Here is a 23,206-nt window from a genome sequence, read left to right as displayed (position 1 = left end):
CCCCATCCACTAACAGTGAGGAGAAGCAGCTTATTTCTACCTCTGGGATAGCCACATCCATCAGTGGTAGTGGCACTGGAGTGTCACTAGGGCCAGCCACAACTATGGATTTCTCAACCACTTCCTCAAGACCCCTAGGGTACTCGAGCCGGTGTGCTTTTCCTTCCGCTGCAGGGTTCATAGGTATAACCTGCTGCTCCTTGGTGTCCTTGATAAAGGACCCAACTTGAAGTTGTGGTAAGCGGAGCTCCTCCAGATCAGGTTCCTCGCTCACCAAGAAGATAAATGTTGCAAGCCGAGAAAGGTACTCCACCCCCAACTTACGCTTCTTGAGCGCTGACACCCCAGGGGCTTGCTCGTCCAAGTAATGGCCTGCATCAGTTGCAATTTCTTGGAATCGTTGCAACCGCTTGGAGAATGGGCAATCACCTTTGTGTATATAGCGCAAAAGATCGCAAGGCACCCAAATCCCTGCATGTGGGGGGATAGATACAGAATATTTTATGATGTGCTCCTCCATGAACACAAAAATCTCCTCAAATGCATCCATGTGAATGGCAACTGTGGCGTCAAGGTCAGGGAGACGAGTCAAAAAGGTGTGGAGGTCCAACTTCCCTTTGTATTTGGTGTCCTCGAGGAAGAGGATGAAGCGTGACAAAGGGGTGGATGTGGGTGCAGATGCAGAGGCAGTGGCAGCATCCATGTCTAGCCTGGGGTGTAGATAGAGAGCGGAGGAGCTCAAGAGTTGCAAAAGTGAAAATAGTGAATGAGTTAGGTGGCCCCCCTTTTATAATGGACCCTTTTTTTAAGACATTAAAAATAAATGCACTTTCACCAAAAAATGATTTCTCATCCCAATGCAAAAAATTATATTCAAAGGCATGATTTGCCGAAGCAAATCATGTTGATTACAGCGGGGATCAATATGAAAATTGCAAGAGTTACAAAGTTATAAAATCCATAGCATAGTTCCATCTATCCCCCAGTCCTCCTCGACCTTCAATTTGTCTTCCATTCTCTTCCCAATCTACGGACATTCATTACCATAAGCATCCAATGATCGACAAACCATGATGTATTAAAAATGTGGTGGAAGGATTCTCACCTTGTGACCTTGTAAACAAAATTGTGCTTGTTGAAGGGCCTCAAAACCCATAATAACCAAATGTTCTGGAACATTACTGAGAGTCCAATGCTTGTTCACTTGGACTGCCTCCAAAGCATCGTTGGGCATCTTCACTGCAATGTCAAATCTTGGAATAGCGCCATCTACACTCTGTAAGGGAGTCCACACTCCAAGCTTGCACATCCAACGATCATAGTGAAATCGTATGTACAAGGAGGTTCGGGATTTCAAATAGCGCATTCCAATACCTGAAGCTCCAACCTTACAACGGTACCGGTCCCCGTTGTGCATGCCCTCCACAAAACCCCAGTCCTCTTCTAAAAGCCTTCCTAATTCCTCGTAATGCGCATCTTTACATACAAGCATTGTGGTAGTCTCCACAAATCCAAACTCTTTAAAAATGTGCACAAAACAATGAATAGGCAAACACCAACTCAAGCCCACAGACCTAGAAGCTTTAGAGTATTTCAAAGAGTTTTGGACATCCATTATCATCTTTTGCTTGAAAGATGCTACCGACCACAAATCTGGGACCGGCCACTCCATACTTAATAAGGAAGTTACTTTGATGGGTTCAAGCGTTCCAAACGCTTGTGTAGAAGTAGGGACAATATAGGAGTGAGAATAGAAGAAAATCCTTCTTTGAACCAGTTTGGTTAGGCAAAGATGTGGGAACATTATTGCTCCAATATCCGCATGTATAGCATTGAATGTGCCGGAGAGACTATGTAGTGGCTGCTCCTCCACCAACGTGGATGGAAATATGACTATAAATGCATGACAAATATTAAGTATGAATCCATAATAACATTACACTGTGATTTCACACCTAGCTTTGTATTCTCAAAACATGTACTTACAATGTGTTGGAAATCGAGGTGGTTGTTGCAAGTGCATGGTTGACATTGAGAAAACATGTTGCACAATGGCTACGGTCCCCTTGTCTTTTCGGTTCTTGAAGCCAAGGAGCTTTCCTTTCCAATGAAGATCCAAGTTTGCACGATTCCGCACACGGTGAGGGCCAATAGCAGATGGTTGCATGTATACCCAAGCACCTTTAGTGAACTCTTGTGGCACCCACTCATCATCTACACCTCTAGTGTTGTGGCATGCAACTGCTGTGACCTCATCCTTTGGCCGCCTTTGCGAAGTAGAGTTGGCCATGGTTGAGGAAAGAAAACTAGGAGGAGGAGAAGGACCTTGCTTGTTGCTACAATGTAGGTGGGATAAAGTGATATGAGAAGGTGGTTAACCCTTGTGGCAATGGGAGGAGAAGGTGGATAACCCTTGCTTGGTGTGGCAATGGGAGGAGAAGGTGGATAACCCTTGCTTGGTGTGGCAATGGAAGGTGGTAAGGGAGGAGAGAGGAGCTTCCTTGCTACAGCAATGGAGATGGTGTAGAGAGAGAGTGTGTTGGAGTAGAGGATGAGTGTGATGGTTGCAACCAAGGAGGGGTTGAAAAAGGGGTTCTAGAGAGAGAAAATCACTTTTTGCTTAATAACTTCTTTTGGAGGAGCTCTAGATAGCAAAAAAAGATTTTTCAAAAGTTTTATAAAAAATTTGAATTTTAGGGTTTTTGGATGCACGTTTTGACTTTTTGAGATCAAAAAATGCTTTATTGACCATAAAATAGTTTTAGGGGGTTTTCAGAAGATGAAATTTGAGTTTTGCAAATTTTGAAAAATTTCAAATTTTTGGGATTTTTTCAAAACCTGATCAAAAAGGAGGGAAGTTGGAGGTTCCATATGGCCCACCCCCCACCCCACCTTCTCACTAGGTAAGAGCCCATTTAAGAAGTGTAAAACTACTTTGTCCCCCTACATTTTTGAGGGCATAGAGTGTGTCCACCACCCTCTTCTCATTGGCTGGCCTCTAATTAACCTTAATCCCAAAGGGCCCCTAGAGGGTTCATATTTTTCCTAATGTCATAGTCATCCTCGACCATGAGGTAGAAGAGATAAAGCTTTAGTCATTAGTCAAGTTTACTTAGCGGGTAGAGGATCCCTTTTTACCCTACGACATCTTTCCAAGATGGATGACTAATCCATTTGGTGCTTGGGAGACATAGCTGCCGCAAGCATGTCTGCTCTTTAGTCCATTTCATTCTCCCAAAGTAGAGTGACAAATTCTACTTGGTGTTTGAGAGACGTCGTCATCACAAACATGATTCTAAGCATGCATACTAGTTAAATTTGTGCACAATTAAAAAGAGGACTAGTCTTATAAGACAAAAACATGAGTCATTTAAAAGAAATTTGTACATTTGCTTACTCTAATGTAGCATTGTAAGCATTGACAAGGTTTATACTATCCTTAAGCTGTATTCCTTGCATCCATCTAGCATCTTCAAAAGGATAATTTTTGAACTTAATAAGATACCGTCGGATAATCTTACCATGTCGTAGTACCTTGTCTTCATGCCGAAGAACAGCTTCGGGTTGTAGCACCTCTTCTTGGTCTTCAACTTCGGGAGGGTCTTCAATAATTGGTTCAGTTGGTGGCTCTCCTTTGTAGGGCTTAAGTAGGCATACATAAAAGGCATTGTGTATGAGCCAATGGTTGGGCAACTTGAGTTGATAAGCAGTCTCATTGATGGGCTTCAACATTTGGAAAGGACCATAGTATCTTTTTGCTAGTTTAGCATAATACTTTTGATGGCCTGTAGGATTTTTTCCCGTCGTTTGTCTTAATCGAGCCTTAGGAAACTTGAGTAAGACCCAATCATTTTCTTTGAACATTAAGGCTCTTCTGTGCTTATCAGCAACAGCTTTTTGTCTTTGTTGAGAGATGGATATAGCCTCCCTAATCTTTTGAAAAGATTCTTGTAGGTCACGGCTATACTCATCGGCGGCGAAGATCTTCCCATGTACTTTGAGTATCAAGGGACTTTTAGGTCTTCCCTCAATGATCTCAAAAGGTGCTTTTCCCGTAGAAGTATGTACAGTATTATTGTAGGCATACTCTACAAGAGGTAAGTACTTTTCCCATTGTGAGCGTTGATCTACTTCGGTAACATAAGTCTTGAGTAGATCGAGTATCGTGAGATTGGCTATCTCACTTTGGCCATCCGTTTGTGGGTGATAGGCCGAAGAGAAATCCAATCTTGTTCCTAGATTTTCAAAGAGACCTTTCCAGAAATTACTGGTCATTCTAGGATCTCTATCTAACATGATGGATGTGGGTAATCCATGGTGCTTGAAAATCTGAGATATGAAGAGAGTTACCATTTGATGTGCCTTAATAGTCTTTTTGACAGGAATAAAGTGTGCTTGCTTGCTAAACCTGTCAACTATTGTCTATATTCCTGTATTCCCATGGATAGACTTGGGTAATCCAAAGATGAAATCCATGGATATACTCTCCCATGGTGAATTTGGAATGGGCAATGGCTGGAGTAATCTAGGTTGCTTCCCTCTATCATACTTGGTCTTTTGGCATACTACACATTTTGAAACATACTCTTGTATGTCTACTTTCATGGTAGGCCAATAGAAGTACGTCTCTACTCCTCGGAGAGTAGGTTGAATACCTCGATGCCCCGCATATGGAGGAGCATGGGATTCATACATAACTTTCTCACGAAGGGAATGGGTAACACATAGCCTATTTCCGTGGAGAAGATAACCATCCTGCAAGGTGAATGGTTCCTCTTTCTTCCCCAAATCAAGGGCTGACATTATGTCTCTAAAGTCAGGGTCAGTAGCATACTCATCTATCATAGAGGATAGATCATTGTGAGTAGCTATAGACAACGCATTAACTTTGGGTCATCGTGAAAGTGCATCGGCCACTTGATTGTGCTTACCAGCTATGTGAGCAATATGGAAATTAAATTGCGAAAGAAAATTTACCCATCTCATTTGTTTGTCGAAAAGCTTGGTTTGCGTCATGAAATACTTGAGACTTTGGTTGTCGGTTCGTAGGATAAATGGAGTCCCCAATAGGTAATGCTTCCATGTGTCTAGGGCATGTAGAACAACTAAAAGCTCTTTCTCATCAATGCCCAAGACTCGTTCATCAATATTGAGCCTTTGGCTCTCATATGCTATGGCATGCCCTTCTTGAAGCAAAACTGCTCCAACGCAATCACCACAAGCATCACATTGGACCTCAAATGGCTTTGAGAGATCCGGAAGCACGAGGACTGGTTGGGAAGTAAGCTTCTCTTTGAGCTTTTCAAAATCATTTTGCTCCTTAGCAGTCCACACAAACTTAACGTTCTTCTTAGTTAAGTCGTGTAGTGGTCCTGCTACTTGAGAGAATTTTGTTATGAAGCGTCTATAGTATGCGCACATACCAACAAAGCTTCTTAGCTCATGTAGATTTCTTGGGTTAGGCCATGCTTTTATTACCTCTAACTTTGATGGATCCATTTGGATACCATCTTTAGAGATAATATGACCTAGATATTGAATCTCTTGTAGGAAGAATTCGCTTTTCTTTTGGTTCAGAAAAAACTTGTTCTCCCTCAATGCTTGAAAAATCACTTGGAGATGTTTCTTATGTTCCTCCAAAGACTTGGATTACATGATGATATCATCAAAGAACACTCCAGTGAATTTGCGGTATGGTCTAAAAATTTTCTCCATCAAACGATTGAACGTAGCTGGTGCATTAGTTAAGCCAAAAGGCATGACTAGATATTCATAAAGACCAAACGTTGTGCGAAACGCGGTCTTTAAGATATCTTCATCCACTATCCTTATTTGATGATAGCCACTCTTAAGGTCAATCCTACTGAAGTAGGTCGAGCCTTGTAGCTTATCAAACAGATCTTCTACCCGAGGTATGGGAAATCTGTTTTTGATAGTGATATGGTTTAGTGCTCGATAGTCCACACACATACGGTATGTACCATCTTTCTTTTGCACTAAAAGGACTGGAGAACAAAAGGGAGAGGAACTAGGCCTCACCATCCCTTTGTCTACCAATTCCTGTACTTGCCTCATAATCTCCTCTTGTTGATCTTGTGAGACTCGATAAGGAGGTTTGTTAGGCGGTGAGCGTCCTGGAAGGAGCTCAATACGATGGTCATCATCCCCTCGTTTTGGAGGTAGGTCCATAGGGATATCATCGATGAACACATCTTGGAATCCTTTTAGAAAATTAGACAAGTCTAACTCTTCTTGATTCCTACCATTTACATTTGATGAAACATTAGTATCTTTTAGAGACTCTTTGACAAAAATCATGTACGCAGAAACTAAGCTCTTCATTGACTTATCAAAAGCAAGAGGATTTACAAGTGGAATAGTGCGACCACGCTCACTAGCATCTATATACATGTTCTTTCCCCTGTAGGTGAAGTAGATTCTCCTTTCAGGGAACTTCATGTTGGCAACCATGCGATCAAACCATGGTGCCCCTAGGATAACATCCTCATGTTGGAGAGGAGAGATGAAGAAGTCTTCCTTGTCGACATAGCTTTGGACATGAAGCCTCAACTTCCCAATCAAGGGAGTAACAAAGGCTTGTTGTCCCTTGAAAGCTGCATCGACCACTACTATATCTCCCATCTCAAAAGCTTGAATGCCCAACTTGGTGGCCAACTCCATTCATATGAAGTTAAGAGTAGAGCCAGGGTCAAACAAGATGAAGGCATCATGCTCTCTTACCTTTCCCCAAGCATAGGAAAGTGATGATCCTTTGCAATGAGCATCCTCTTTTGGAGCTTCGATGGTGGAAGCCCTAGGAGTATCATTGCGAGTATTCTTCTTGGGGCAAGAGCGATAGCCATGTCCTTGCTCCCCACACTTGAAACACTTATGGTCCTTGCAAAAAGCTTCAAGCTCTTCAAGAGAGAGTTTATTTTTAGCTTTGTAAACTCCATTCTCCTTGGACCGATTGTTGTTGTTGTTGGAATTGACTTGGGAAGTATTTTGAACATTGGTTTTCCCCTTTGCATCATTTTTGTCTTTGTTTTCCATGGGCTTGACATTACGTCTAGCCCCTTGATGGAAATTGATGCGTGAAGCAACCATGGTGTGATGGATTACTTCGCTAATAGTACCAGGCCATTGAGAGTTTATGTATTCGGCCATCTCTTCAGGTAATCCCGCACAGAATTGCTGCCTTTGCTCGGCAAAGTCTATCTTTTGAAAGACAGTAGCCTTGAGATGTAAATCCCAAAACTTGTCTACATATTTGTGGATAGACTCATGGGAGAGGAGCTTCAAGCTGCGCCATTCGGTAAGCACTTTGTCCTTTGCATTTCTTGCAAGGAATTGCTTCATGATGGAAACTCATAGAGTTTTCCATGTCTTTGGGGCTTCACCATTTCCATGAAGGCTAGCCCACCATTGACGAGCTGATTTTTGGAAGTGCATAGCTACATGGCGTAGCTTAGAGGACTCTGTGAAGCCCTCATCTCCAAAGGCCGCATCAAATTGCTGGATGAAGGCCAACACTTTGTCGGTAGCACCAAAGGTGCCATCATAGGTGATAAAAGAGATACTCTTTCCTCCCTCCTTGAACTTCTTTAGCTTTTGTGACCTTCGCCATGCAAGAAATGATTTGCGATGTCCTCCCCTCTTGTATTCTCCAGGAGAATAACCATAACTTTCGTCAGAAGAGGAGGAAGGTGAAGAAGAAGGAGAAGAGGGTGACCTCTTCCTAGACCTTTGTTTCCTCTCTTGCCTTTCAGAGTGATGAGGAGAAGGACTATGTGTTGATCTTTTCCTCTTGGGAGGAGTGGGCGATCGTCTAGACTGCCGTCTTCGTGGAGCCACATCTTCAGAGGAACTTAAACTTTCATTGCTTTCTTGCTCTTTGGATTCCTCCGAATGGGAGAGAGTCTTCTTTTGGGGGTCTCTTCAAGAGGCCTCCTAAGCTCTATCTCCTCTTGGAGAGGAAGGGAAATTCCATAAGCACGAAGTTGTTGTAACTTCGGCTTGCAAAGCAGGGTTGCCCATAGCTTGCTATAACCTAGTGACGAGATAATTCACAAACATGGGAGCGTCATCATTAGCACCTTCATGTGCAAAATCAAAGCTATCAATGTTCATTCTACTCTCTTGATTATTGTCAGCCATGTTAAGAAAATTTATGTATGTACTTAGTGTATGCTTTGGCAATTCAAAACCTTAGTTGCCACTCCTCTTAGCCTTTGAAAGTTGGCTCTTAAGTATCCACACCCACAGCTCAAAGTGGTTAATTATAGAGAGTAGAGGAGTAGGTCTAACATAGCAGAGTTGCCAAGGGTTAGCTCCTTTCGGACTTCTTATGGCTCAATAATGGTAAAGCCGTAGGCAAGTCTAAAAAGACTCCATTATTAAGTCCAAATCTCCCGAGGTGTGCACCATCCCCCACATAGTGGGCTCAACAAAACCGATAATAGATCCCAGTTCCACTTACCCTAATATAATTAACAACATCAACCATTTATAGGCTACTTAAGGACCTCTCTTCTTAAGCAAGAAAAGAGAAACCAAATGCTCTGATACCAATGTAATGGAATTGGCCTATTTAACTTGAGAGTAGCGGAAATTAATGAAAGTACTTTTGAGAAATGACTTTGTGAGCATAGCGGGTGAACATAGTTGAAGATAGCAACATAATCATAGCAATTAGTTAACTTGACATGAACAATACTTTTGCAAGAGAGAGAATTTAGAGAACATGACATTAGTTGAGGACCGGATTTATGTGGAGCCGGTCCCCCCTCCAATAGGCATTTGTATTATGATTTCTCCCATTAAGAGAGACTTGTTACAATACAATCTTTGTGTTCCTTGTGACCTAGGTGATGCAATGAAGATGGAAAGCTTCATGCATCACAAACATAACATAAACTTGCAGAAAGCTTTAACTATCCCAAGCCTCAGTCCCAAGACCTCAAACACCTTCGAAGGTGGAGAGAGCTAGCAGGGAATGAGGGTAGGGAAGAGGAAGAAGAAACATTTCGTAGGAGAAAGAATTAGTTCCTCACTTATCATAACTCTTGTTGCTAGCATACATAACAGCATAGTAATGAAGAAGAAGGAGATGGCAAGCTCAAGCATTGAATCATGGCTCTTGGTTGGATTTGCACTCCATATCCAAGAGTGTTGGTGTAGGCTCTCAACCTCTACTTGCTTGGAAAAGAAGAGGGAGCTCTTGCACTTTGCATAGCACACAATGAGAGTGTTTGTGAGTGTTTGTCGGTGAGTATACCCCCTAAGAAACCCCCTAGCTTGCTTGGGCCGACCCCCCCTTGTAGCTCATGCTTGAAGCTCATTGGACACCTCCAGGCCTAGCCAATCACAAGTAGGAGGCATTACAAGCAGCAAGGGTAGCCTTGAGACAAGTGTCCCTCTTTCCCCTTTGAGAGAGAGGGCTAGATAAATGCTAAATCAATTAATTCAATCTCCTAAATTATTATTGGACCCCTTGGGTGGCCAACCAATAGGCTTCAGGCACACTATGAGGGCAACATGAGGAGGAACTTGACAAGTGTCCCTTTTGCTTTCTTTGTACCATGCATGCCTTGTGTGAGTGTGTGGGTGTTATCTCTCATCCCCCCTCATGTAGGGCTCGCCCCCTCCTTGTAGGGATTGAATCTTTGACTTTTTGACACCTCAAGCCCCTCATGCATAGGCCCAATTCCCACCACAAGCTTGGCTCATAAGCACTTTAAGCTTGGGCTGGGTTCTCACCTCAAGTGCAACCCTAGAATCTCAAGCATGTCAAGCACCTCAAGCATCTCAAGCACCTCAAGCACCTTAGTCATCAAGCATGACAAGCAAGACAAGCACCTCGAGCTGGGTCGGGTTCCCGCGCCTCAAGCTCAGCCCTAGCTTACGTAAGGTCAAAGGCCTTTTACACACATTATTGGAGGTCTTCAATGAAGCTAACCCTAAGGTCTTATGCTCCATTTGTTAGCCTTTCTCTTTGATAGACCATCTCTCATTTGGGCCCCTTTACCATTGGCCCCGTGTTGAAATAGATCTATAAGCACATGTCTATATCTTAACACTTGTTCCCGTTTATTCTCCCACATTAAGTGATCAATTTAATATGAGAAAATCATTTGGGTTGGTTAGATATTAGATATTAGATTTTATGACAGGTTGCACATGGTCGTGTCAAGGGACGACACGAGCTAGGAAAGGGGGAATGTTATGGATTGACCGAACAAGCATCGACCTGGCCAGACACCACATTTGTACTCTTTATATTTTGCCGAACTAGCGTAGTAATAACTTTATGTAAATCCTGATTCTAGAGTAGCAGATCAATTCTCTGAGTTATAATTTTGTCATGACAATTGTAAAAGTCCATGGTGAAATGAACATTGGCCATTTAGAAAACCCTAGTTATAAAGGTCAATAACTCTAATATGAAAATAAGGCTTATCTTTGGAGAAGAAAGAGCTCTATTGTACGTACGCTCAAGCTACAAAGCTGCTCCAATTTGTAATCATCACAACTAATGATTGGGTAATCTGTTTTTAGTTTTGAAACTTGCATTGTGTTCCTCTTTCCTTGCTCTTTCATTCAAGTGTAAGCATTGTCAGTTTTGTTGTGGTTCGCGACTATGCATTTGTGAGTCTTAATTGCAAATTTGAGTGCTTAAATAACTATTTTTAGTCGTTTTGAATGATAAGAGAGTGTTCTTAGACCATAGGGCAACCTTTTTGGACTTATCTATTATAATTTTCAAGACCTTTTTCATGATGGATTGTGATTTTGGTACCTTGTCAAATTGCAACCAGATTTGGTAGGATAGTGCCCCTAAGTGTCATAAACCTCCTCTTAAAGTTTCGTTGCATTTCGAGTCCGTTCGAGTGCCGAAATGGCATGATGACCTAGAGCGGTGAGAAAGGACATAGATAGATTTCCCTGATCATTGAGTGTTGGTTTGTTTGTTGAGTTGGTGTGTTTGCTTGTTAAGGTTCACTTCTTGAGATTGAAAACCTCAAAGAGTCTCAGTGCCCCATCCGAATCACTTCCCTAAGTATTGACATTATGTTAGTGCGAGATCGCTATCCTATAGACGTCCGTCGCGGTGACCCGCTTACATGTGGCTCATCATGTTTGATGTAACCTACAATCAAAGAAATAGATGAAAGAGCATCTTGAAATACCATTTTGTCAAATACACATCAGGCATGGCACATGCTCCACAGTTCAACCAATATAGAGACAAGCAGTGACTCGTGGATATCCAACCCGCTTTGGCACATGAAAACATTTTGCAAATGAACGGCATGTGCATTTGTACAAGAGCCTAGCAAAGTCATGAAAAGGGAAATGTGCATATGCAAGAGCTCCATGAGTATGCAAGAGCTCTTGAAGAACAAAAGGATGGTTAAAGCCACAAAGGGCAAGTTGAACAGCTTTGATGTCTAGAGAAGCTTTTCGTCATGTTTTAGCAAGATAGGAATTGAAACACAATTCTCATTTCTCAGTGCTTGATCATAGATTGTCAATGCATTTGGTGGGATGCCCTCTCACATCATTTGTTTGTAGCATTGTAGAGCTTATTGGTGTTACCCAGTTTGAACCCATCCTATAGTCAAGAAACCCCATGAGATGATATAACACAAAGGAAACTTCTCTAGGATTCTTGTCATATTTACAAAAGGAATGGCCATGTTTAGTTCTCCGTTCCTTGTTCCCATTCTGAATCCTCGCCCCGCGTTTCAAATGTGAGTATCCATAACAGAGAATGGCATTTCATGCCATTTTCCATTCCCCGTTCCCCATTCTAGGTAACTATATTCTTAGTGTCGGCATATGTTTCCATAAGAGCATTACCCAGCAGTACTCATGCTTTAACAACCTATCTCCAAATGCACATCATTTGGCATACTAAAACATACACCACATTAGGCATACATTTCCACAACCTATACACTAAGGAGTGTGGGGCTCTCACGGCTCAAAACCTAAGGTGAGGCATGCTCCTTGGCATTCAAAAAGCATGCAAAAACCCTCACCGGGGCTGAACTGAATCCATCTACAGTGGTCATCATCATCAAAAATTGAAGCATTGATCCAGAAACACCGCATTATGAGCTTGCTAGCTATGGCAAAATAGGATTCTCCATCTCGAACCGAATACTTGCTAATACTTTGAAAGGATGCAATGCTCAAAAACTGCTTCTCACTATCTTCGTGGTTGTTGCTGAAAATTCAAAGGTTGTTCACAAGCTGAGAGAGGCCAAGTTGAAGGGCTTGGACATCTAAAGCAGCTTTTCATTAGAAATCAGTAAGATGGGCTTCGAGACACAATCCTCTTTTTCGGGACAAGTGTATTCCATCAGTTGCATGAATTCAATGAATCCATTTAGTGGCAGACCTTGATATAAATCTCAATAGGCATATACTGTAAAGGAACTCTAGAACACGCTTGGTGAATTGGTAAGTTTGGAGAAGACAAAGGAAGCTCGAGGCACACAACAGAGAGTGTGTTACTTTGTGTCCAATGGAAAGATAGATAGCCCTAGAATGATGGGTGTATATACAATGCACGAGGGAAAAAATCTCTTAGTTAGGGAAAAACTGCCCCAGCGGTCCTACGTGTGTTCACACACATCACTACCACATTTATATGGTTAAAAATCCCCCCTGGAGTGATGCGGTGAATGAGAGTTGGCACATGAGTAAAGGGAAGTGCCATGCCTTAAGGACATGATAAGTCCACAAAGGGAAGTAAGTCCAAAGCTTTGCGGAAAGCTTCAAACTTCTCATGAGACAATGCCTTTTTTAAAAGATCTGCAAGGTTGTCCTGTGTTGGCACATCAACCAAGCTGATCTCTCCTGCTCAGAGCCTCTCCATGACATAGTGGTAATGCACCTCAATGTGCTTTATGCGAGCATGAAAAACTGGGTTCCTCGCCGACTGTCAATGCGTTCTGATAATCAGTGTAGATAGTGTTGGCAGTGTCATGTCCAACACCCAAATCAGCCATAAGGCGTGTGAGCCATACACACTCAACCATAACTGTGAAGACTGCCCTGTACTCAGCCTCACAATTCGAAGTGTCCACAGTAGGTTGCTTCTTGCTCAACCATGATATACATGAACTGTCAAGCATGAAACAAAAACCACTTGTGGACACTCACGTGTCAAAACAACCAACCCAATCTGAGTCCAAAAAAGCATGTAAATCTGGCGGTAATGATCCTCCCTTGGGATAAAACAAGCAAGATGTAAAGTGCCACTCAAGCAGCAAAAAATCCTCTTGACAGCCTGCCAATGCTTAGACCTTGGGCTATGCATAAGTCTGATGACCTGTCAGACTGCAAACTGAATATCTGGCCTTGTGACCTCTTGTTTGCTTCTTAAAACATGAGCATCACTAGAAGGAGAAGTCTTTACAACAAAGAAGTTGCAAACATCGACAAAAGAACCATAAATTCTTGCTATCAAGCATACCAAATCCAAAATATATACTTATAAAACAACAAGAAGGATATAAAATTTGCAAAAAAAATCGAACAAAGAAGGTTAAAAAATCCCTCATATTGTAAGGATTTCTTAAGATGAAAATTAAGAATTTATGTGTATTTAAAACAAAAAATCAAAGTATGTCTTTATTTATGGCACAAAAGATCTTTATATGTTTACAAAAATGATACCAAAAGCAAGTACATCATGCTAGTTCCATCTCCCTTGCTCTACTATCTCAACAACAGTATGTGCTACAGTAGCACTCACACTATCTATTTGTGAAGTGGCTAGAGCAACACTCAATGGTTGAATCTCCAAGCCAACCACATAATCTCACAAATTTCTTACAACAAGTACTTGTTTGTCCAAGGAAGACCAAAGAGAGTATTTTATAACATCCAACCTATACTCATTGAAAAGTACATCAAGAATAGAAGAATCACACTTGGTTTCTTGTTGTGTCCTTATGCATATAACAATAAATCCGCACCATGTGTACAAAGATCTACACAAACAATGTATCAAACAATCAATGGCAACTTCCTCTGCACAAGATTGCCAAAACAAAGCTCTCTTTGTAACTACAATCTATCATGCCATGTGGAGTCGGCTTGCAAAGAGCCTATGAGTTGCTTAAGTCAATTAAGGAAGATGGCACAACACAGATTACAAATTCAGCTAAACAACCCACTAAAGTGAACATTTCTGTAGAAATAGTGGCCAAAGCACTCAAGCTTCCTACAAAAGGAGAGTCAATGCACTCTAAAGAGAAAAAAAGAACAAGCATATTCACCTGGATTACCGCTGCCACCACTTTTCAAGGTATGATTCATAAGCCGCTAAGGAAATCTACACGGTTGTTCCACCAGCACTTTCACTTCTCTACAAAGAAGCCACCGCATTATACATGTTCAAACCATGCAGTGGCCTCTGCACTCACAACCACCATAAAGACTAGGCTACCAATGCCTATTGATCGTGTGTCTTATGTGTTGAACGCTCTCAAGACACAAAGAAATCCAAAGGAATCAAGTACCTGGGCGTCCCCAAAGTTCTCACAAGAATTGCATACCATACGCTGGGGATGGTAGACAACTTGCCACCGGCTGTAGAGAAAAACTTATGGTTAGAAGCAGGTTTGAAAAATGAAGAAAGAGAGGAGGAGGAAGAAGATGAAAGGACCCACCTCCACTACTCAGAAGATCAAAGAGAAGGCAACCCCAGACTGCTCCAGTGGAAAGCAAAGAATAAAGTGATGAAGAGCCGATGGAGGACTCGATAGACAGGAGTCTGAAAAAAGTGAAGCGGATCCAGAATTAGAAGAGAAAAAAAGAAAGAGACAAAAAGGAAAAGAAAAGGAAGAAGAGCGACCATCAAAGCGAGCTTGCCGGCCACACTAGTTATCATCAAGGAATCATCACGAAGAGCGGCTAGACTAGAACGAGAGAAAGAAGCCTTTGAAAGGGAATGAGGTCTACAAGGGGATAGAAGTTTTAGCAACCAAACCCCACACAACGCTCAAGACCAAGAACCCATTCAATGGCAAAGATCCCCTTGCAAAGCTAGAGAAAATCTATCAAAAAGAAGAGATGACACAAACCTAAGAGGAGTGGAACTTTTGACTTGCCCATTAGACAACAAGAAGATCTACCACCACCACCAGCTACTGTAAAAGTACCCACTCCACCTCATGGGAGGAATGAAGTGATTGAGACAGATCCCAAGAGGTCATCTAGTGGAAACAATGTTGATAGAAAGGCTTCTATTGGTGCGATGAAGGCAAGAACCTTCTTGGGATCCCATGGGAAATTTAGTAGGGGTGTATCCAATGTTCAATATAACCAATGGAAGGCCCTGCACAATGTTGTGGAGGACAATGGACTTGATGACATAGCAAGAAGTGAAGGCACAAATGTGGGAAGCTTGGGATGTAGTCTTCTCTTACTATGTTCAACTGATTGGAGAAAGAATGACCTCTCCATCTTCAAAAAAGAGTTCAACAAAGCTATGACAAATTCTTCGATCTTAGAGCATTTAACACACAACATGGTAGCCACTAGAAAACTCTCTCTATTTGCTTGCATTTTTGGGATTAAAAATGTTAAGAAATGACAAATGACTTATACTTTTCACGCCAAAAGTAAATTTGAAGCAAGAGCATGGTTTTGAGTGGGAAATTTAAGGTAAAAATCAGTCTTTATGAGAGCCATGACGCAAAGTTGTAAGCAGTACAAGCAAGTTTCAAGCACATAGAATCGCTGCTAGGCATATAACATCAACTGTGTTTGCTGCTACACAGGCTCGAGTTTAGCTCAGTTGTGCCCCCAGATCCCTCTACTAGCTCCATATCCTCCTTTGTTTCTTCCTCGATTGGAATGAGCAAGAGCGCAGGGCTTTGTGAGCATAGTTGGAGCCCCTCCCCACTTCAATCGATGTGGATGTAGGGTAGCGCCCGAACAAAGTGACCTGCGAGGCTTTGTGCACAAACTCTTCACTTGAGCGGTGCAGCTTCTTGGCTGCTCTAATCTATGTAGCACTCTTGATGCAATAAGAAGAGGAAGACTTTGTCGAGGTGCTTTTTTTCCAATAGAAAATGCAAAAGGGATTGGCAAACAAGGCAAGGACAAAGATGGAGAAGATGGTTCTCGGTCCAATTCCAAGCTCTGCTCATTCGGGTTTGAGCTACCTACGTTGTGAACAAGACTGGGCCCTGAAGCATCGAAGTACATGATCCTTGTAGGTAGCTCCATTACCTTGGGTGGAATTTTGCACATTCAATGATGCCTTCGTGACCCTATTGGCACTCGCCCCCTCCTTAACGCTCACACTCAACCTGCCCGCACCAAGGATAGTGCTGGACCTCAACGTATACATTTTCTTTTGTATTAGTCTGTGTGTATTGTGAGGTGTAGCCTATTTTTTATTTCTTTCTGCCCCGTCGCAAGCGGCCACTCCGCCGGAGGTGGAGTTAGTCTCACTCGTCTCTCTAATAAAACGACAACAAAAGAAACTATGTCACCCAGCCAAAGGATTGGTCATGCCCAAAAGCAACACTATCCAATAGCTCTAAAAACCAACCATACAAGAAAAACTAGCAAGTCAAAAAACAGGGAAAAAGGAAGTGCAACAAAAAACACAAGAAAGATGATAGAGGCAAGGAAAGAGAAAAAGGAAACCACGACAGCTTCAGGATCAAACCTGGAAAGGTTAGGAACTATAATTAGGTGTGCACCTATGCTCTATGGGTCCTTGAAAATGCATTGTCAAGCATCCATTCATTTTTACTTCATTTAACCTCATGTAATTTTAGTGGAATTGAAAACTAGTATCCAATGAACTCATCAAAATTATCAAAAATGAACTTATCAAAATTATGATCAAAATACTCTCTTACTCTCCTCTAATCAAAAGAAAAACAAAGGATAAATGTTTAATCTAATGAACCTCGTGAAACATATGAAGAAATTTAGGCTGGGTTCAGATTGAACCGGCGGAAGAAACAAGGTTTCCTAAATGTGATGCCGCCTAGTGTGAACAGTGTGGAGGAGGAAAAGTGAAAAAGTGAAGGGGGCTGAGAGAGACCATCAACTCTTCCGAGGGGGGGAGGTCGGCAGAAAAATGGAGGGCCCGGCGGAAGAGTGCCTCAACTCCAACCAATTAAATTTTGCCATGGAGGAAGAACGCCCCTTTGCTTTTTTCTTCCGCCGCCTAGTCTGAACCCACCCTTAGTACCTTCACTCTCGACCACAGAGAAATTTTTGAAGCAAGTAGGTTTTGTTGCAAGCTTTGCCCTTTCGTAGGCTTGCTCTTGTAGGTTTTTGGGAAGGATTTTTTAGGAGTTTGGACATGAATTTTCCACGTCATCTCTGTATGATGCATTTGAGTGTGCATTTCTCATGTCTTTATGCATGTGAGGGGGAAATGTAGCAAGGAGGACAGGAGACACAGGGGAGCGGTGTGTGGAGAAATCTAGGGTTTGGGAAGAAGGGGGAGACATGAGAGAGAGAGAGAGAGAGAGAGTGCTCTGATGCCTCCGCTTTCAAATCGACAAGTAAAGCAATGAGCACATTGATGCTTCATTCAGATCAATCACTCAACCAAACAGGGCATTATTGAAAGTATCTGAAATACAGTAGAATGTGCCAAATTTTGTGAAGATGAGCTTGTGATCATATCGAAAGTCGAATATTCGTGAGCACCCAATGAGACCAATCTTCAATTGACATCCTAGAAAAGTGGACATTAGCAGAGTTCTCTTATTGGTAGTGAGGAATAGAGAAGCTTGAAGATGATAAAGCCAAAGCAAGGTTGATCATTTCCAATGATATGTGAACAAACCACAATTGGCATGCAAAAGGCCATCACCTTGCGTCTAATGAAGATAGTTTAGCTTCCTTACACTGGCCAACATAGCCTACAAAAAATTCTCTCCAATTACAGAGAGACGACATCCAAACAGGAAGCTTGTCAACACCATCCAGGTCCAGGGTCAGGGGGGCTGCTAATCTCAGAAGCACATCTGCTGTCATTTCCTGGCAGGAATCCTGGTGAAGCACCATTAGATGGTTGACAGATCAAGCACTCGTAATAAAACAGAACACTGAACGCCTGTCACTGGCTGCAGACCAGTCAAGTAGTGCCACCTCATCAGCTTTTGTCACGCTTCTGGCCCCCTTCCCCTGGACCCTTGACGGCCGGGAAAGGGACGCAAGGTGTCCTTTCCCCCGTAATCAAGGCTCCCCCATGGAAACTGAGGGATGCTCTAAGAATTGGACAGCCACAACTTAATCAGTGGGGCTGTAGAGCTTACACCAATCCAAGCGGCTTTTGCCACACGGGCTCTCAAAAGGTAGAATTTTCCCTTGCAGGTTTTTCCCTCTGCTTCAATTTGTGATCAGCCTGTGTTTGCGTAATGTGAGAGTCCAAGAGGCAAAGAAATAACATGGCCCTCTTAAACAGCCTGAAGTTGGCCTCCACATACAAATATATGGAGAAGATGAAGACATTTTGGGATTGGAAAATGAACTCAGAATTGCTGTTTTCTCTGCTACAGACTGCATTCAGTGCAAGAAGTCACCCACCCAAATATGCGGGTCATGGGGGTGGTCTTATGGAGCCAACATGTGAACCAGTGCCTTATCTGCAAGGCCTTCTCAGAGTCTGATGGCAGACCTTCCATCAGGGCTATGGTTTGGAGCTGAAGGCAAGCTTCTGGGCATATTCGCCCACGATGTTAACTTGTGTCCTTGCTAGCTTCTCTACTTGCACCTCAATAAAAGATCTTACCGAGCTCGCCATCAGCTGCATGTTCAAGATTCTCAATGTCCCCAGCTGATTTCCAAAATTGCAGACTATCGGGTGCATGGAAGTCTCAAGCATGGCAAGCAGATAGATGCACATAAGCGCAATGACCACCAGTCATGCACCAACCCCACAGTTCCAGGGTTTATTTTGGGGTGATAAGCATCATGACCTGAGCTCCCAATATTTTTAGGGAGCTCAAGGTAGTTTAGTATATAGAAAGATAAACTTCCTTAGCAACTCTATTTGAAACGTCTTTCCCTTGTACCCATCAGGCACAGACCTGTCAGGCCAGAAAGCCGAAAGGTGTAATCCACAGAAAGGGGTCAAAGACAATGATGTAGTGCTCAAGAAGCTAGCTTGCCCTGATGATTACAATTCCATCATGAAAGTCACGTGCGCTACAGTGTGGCCAACAACCCGCTCATGGCCATATGGTTAGGCTAAAAGCCTATTGGTGGCCAACGATGAGAGATGACTCAATAGATATGTGAGAGTTGTTTGGAGTGTAAGGTTCAAAGACCCGGATACAATGGACTAGCTGCCTACATCTGATTACTCATTTTCCTCTTGTTAGTCTAGTCCAACCTGTGCCTTTTACCTGCCCTTGTTCATGTAGTGTAGCGTAAGAATCTGTTAAAACAGAAACCAGGAGGCCCGCTACTGCTGCTCGCCCCCCCCCCCCCCCCCTTTGCTGTTGCGCCATCGCTCCCCTCCCCCCGCTGCCCCTCCGCTGTCCCCCCCACCCCCTTCAGCCCCTGCGCACTGCCTCTCAACCCACCCGCTGCCCCCCCTTATCTGCGCGCGCTGCCCCATTAGCTGCCGCAGCCCGCTGCCCCCCCCTGTCTGCGCGCTGCCCCTTTGCTGCCGCAGCCCGCTGCCCTCCTCTCGCTCTGCCTTCCCCGCTCCATCCCCCCCGCTCGCTGCTGCTTGTGCACCCGCACATTGCACGGCTGCCCTCTTCGCCCTCACTGTCTCCTCATCACCCCCCCCCCCATCCTCTTCGCCCTCACTGTCTCTGCACCTGGCTCGGTAGCACTTTCTCTTCGGAAAAATGCCTGGCTGACTTGTTTGCAGGTTTCTTCTTCGCCGCCCGCTTCTTCGACTCAGCAGTAGACACAGATGGAGGCTCCAGCTTCACCTCAGACGGACTCGCCTGAAGCCCCCTCGCCCGACCCCGCTGAGCCCACCATTCGACTTGCTCTTACGCCGGCAGAGCAAGCGAGCCTTGCCACAGAGGTAGAACGCTTGCAGGCGACTTCTGTCATCTGCAAGGTTCTCGGCACTCGTCCCAGCAGAGGAGAGCTGCGAGACCTTCTCCAGGCCCGCCTCCTCGCAGAGGTGGGCAAGATCTTGGATGTCCAGATTCTCGGACGGGGGTACTACCAGATTGAGTTCGAGACTTCCGAGATGGCCTCCAAGGTCATAGCTATGAGTCCATTGGCCATCCGAGCATCACGCGCCCACTTTCGACAGTGGCGACATGGTTTTGACCCGTCTTCGGATGTGCTAGTAGAGGAGGCGGACATCCCCATCTCAGTCTGCTTTCCGGGTTTACGGAGGGAGTACCTTCCACTTCTCTCCAGGATTGGCTCCGCCATCGGAACTGTCCTGGAGACACCTCGTACGGCAGCATCAGTAGCTGCCAAGGCGACTGGCATCCCTTCAGTTCGAGTTTTGGTCAGAGATACCCACACGCTCCCGAAGGTCATCCTTCTGCCTCGGGTGAGTGGGGGTTGGTTTAGACAGAGTGTGGAGTACTCGGGCCTCCCGAACCAGTGCTTCATTTGCAAACAGATGGGCCACCTAGCGAAGGCCTGTCCACGGAGGAGACCACGACCCGCACCCCAGCCTCAGCCCCAGCCTGCCAAGGCTAGGCCGCGGCCATAGCCAGCGACACAAAGCACAGATTCAGTGCCACCCTCCGAGCCTGGGGCTCCAGCGGAAGAGGGGTGGCAGCAGGCCCGTGGCCGTCGACGCCAGGGGCCACAGCGACAGCCTGGCACTCAGAGTGGCCCCCAGGTGCCTACTCAGCAGCAGTGGGTTCCCACGGGGAACCGCTTTGGTCCTCTTGAGCAGGAGGAGCCCCCTACGCCAGCCACCACCTCCGCTTCACCCTCACCAGCCGCTCCGCCTTCCGATCTCCCCTCCTCCTCCTCATGCCCTCCCCCGCCCTCTGCTACCGCTAACTCCCCACCTCGCCCCCCCCATGTCTCGGCCGCCCCACCCCGCTTCTCCTCTCCCCATCCCCTTCTCCCCCTCCTCCTGCTTCAGTACCACAGTCGGCTCAAGAGACTGGACCCTCGCCGGCGGCTAGGAGATCTCTTGGTAGCGCCTTCGCCACGAGTCGCCTAGCGAGAGAGGGTCAGCCCTTCATGCGGCCCCCTCTGCAGATTCAGACATCTCCTCTTGCAGCTATCCCTCGTGGTTTGACGAGCATTGACCTCCGACGCCGCTGGGATTTCTTCGATAACGGGTTTACTCGTTTTCTTGGCGATTCCGCAGCAGACCACGAGGCAGCCTGCTTCAGAGTCCACGCTTTGTTCCTCGCCGCTAGGGGGACAGAGGCCTTGGACTCGGCAGTTGGTTTCTCCTTCCCCCTCTGTGGCAGGACTGAGACAGAGTGGTCCCTCGACTCAGTGGTGGGATGGTTGCATACACAGGTTCTCGAGTTCTCTCACCACATGGGAGAACTTGGCGTTACAGATTTGCTGCAGACTTTGTGGCCACTGGCCAAGTTTGCGGTGACACCCCCAGATTCAACAGGATGTAGACACATTGTGGTGTACTTTTTTGCTGATACGCAGTGTTTGCCTTGCTATGTATTCATTCATGAGGACTCCTGGACAGAGGAGGTTGCTTTACGCACGGCTCGCTCTACTTGGGCTTGGACCAGGCACTCACTGTAGTCTCGCCTATCTAGAGGACGCTCGGATGCGGATTACTCCCCATCCAAGCCTGCTTCGAAGATAGCTCGTCTTGCTGCTGCGGCAGCATCTGTTCTCTCTCGCTCCCCATGAGGATCGTCTCGTGGAACGTGCAGGGACTAGGTGGGCCCCAGTTTCAGCGACAGCGGGGCCGATTGCGTCAGGAGCTTCAGCATTGCCTTGTGGGAGGAGAGATTGATCTCCTTATGCTTCAGGAGCACCATTTGTCTGAGAGCCGCATTCGGCGATGTGGTCAGATTTTGCGTGGACGCTATGATACCTTTTGGTCAGCTGCTTTTGGACCTGGAGGCATCCAGGGTGGGGTATGTATGACTATTGCGGACTCAGTACAGCAGGCCATTGTGGACAGAGGGATTATTGTACCAGACAGGGCTCAGTGGATTACTATGCAGGTTCAGGGTAGCCTTGTGGGTTTCCCTAACATCTATGCGCCCAATGTGGCGAGTGCTCGTGCAGAGTTTTGGTCACAGATTGTTGAGTCTTTGCCACAGGTTGACCAGTGGTGTGTAGGAGGGGACTTCAACATGTTGGAGGACCCTTCTGACAGGATCGGAGGCAGCCATGCTACTTTGCATGGAGTCGAGTTAGCAGCTTGGGAGAGGTTTTGTATGACGTTGAGGGTCTCGGATACATGGCAGCATTCTGGCTTTGTGAGGCCTCCAGAGAGTCTTGCCTTCTCTAGATCGGACCGCAGAGTGGGAGGAGTGAATCTATCGCGCATAGATCGCTTCTACACTAGTGACCACTTCAGTGACTTGGGGGGATCAGTGGGCATCCTGGCAGGGACATCCTTCTCGGACCATGCACCAATGATCCTCACAGTGGCAGACAGGCAGAGGAGTGGGAGCATGATGCTTCGCATCCCAGAGCGGGTCTTGTTGGACTCAACACTCAGAGAGAGGGTCGAGGCTCTATGGACAGAGGGCATGGACAGCCAGGCTCCACCTGCAGACAGAGTGGCCTCAGGCCTAGCTCAGCTTAGCCACTTCTTTCTCCAGGAGTCTCTGGCTCGACGGGCTGCAGCGAGAGAGGAGGAGCAACGTCTCAGACGAGGCATTGCTTCACTACAGAGGATGCAGGAGCAGCATCCAGACAGTCCATGGTTGGAGGAGCAGTTACAACAGGCTCGACAGGAGCTTGCTTGCACAGAGGAGAGGCGCCATGAGTTTGCCTTTCACCGACAGGCATCTCAGTGGACTCAGGTGGGTGACAGAGTGACAGGTGCTTTTTTTGAGACAGTGGGACCTCGGCACTCGCATGCCAAGGTCAATCAGTTGAGGAGACCCGATGGGTCAGTTGTTTGTGAGCCAGAGGATATGCGTGCAGTTGCTACTGACATTTACCGTGAGCTGCTGTCGGCTGAGCCCGAGTCAGAGAGACAGGATGCATGCAGGGAGCAGGTTTGGGCACAGATGCCTTGTCTTGTGACTGAGGAGATGCGGCAGAGGCTTGAGTT

This window comes from Adiantum capillus-veneris, chromosome 14, assembly GCF_014529385.1.
Source record: "Adiantum capillus-veneris isolate H3 chromosome 14, ASM1452938v2, whole genome shotgun sequence".
Classification (NCBI taxonomy): domain Eukaryota; kingdom Viridiplantae; phylum Streptophyta; class Polypodiopsida; order Polypodiales; family Pteridaceae; genus Adiantum; species Adiantum capillus-veneris.
Note: the sequence above shows the minus strand (reverse complement) of the source record.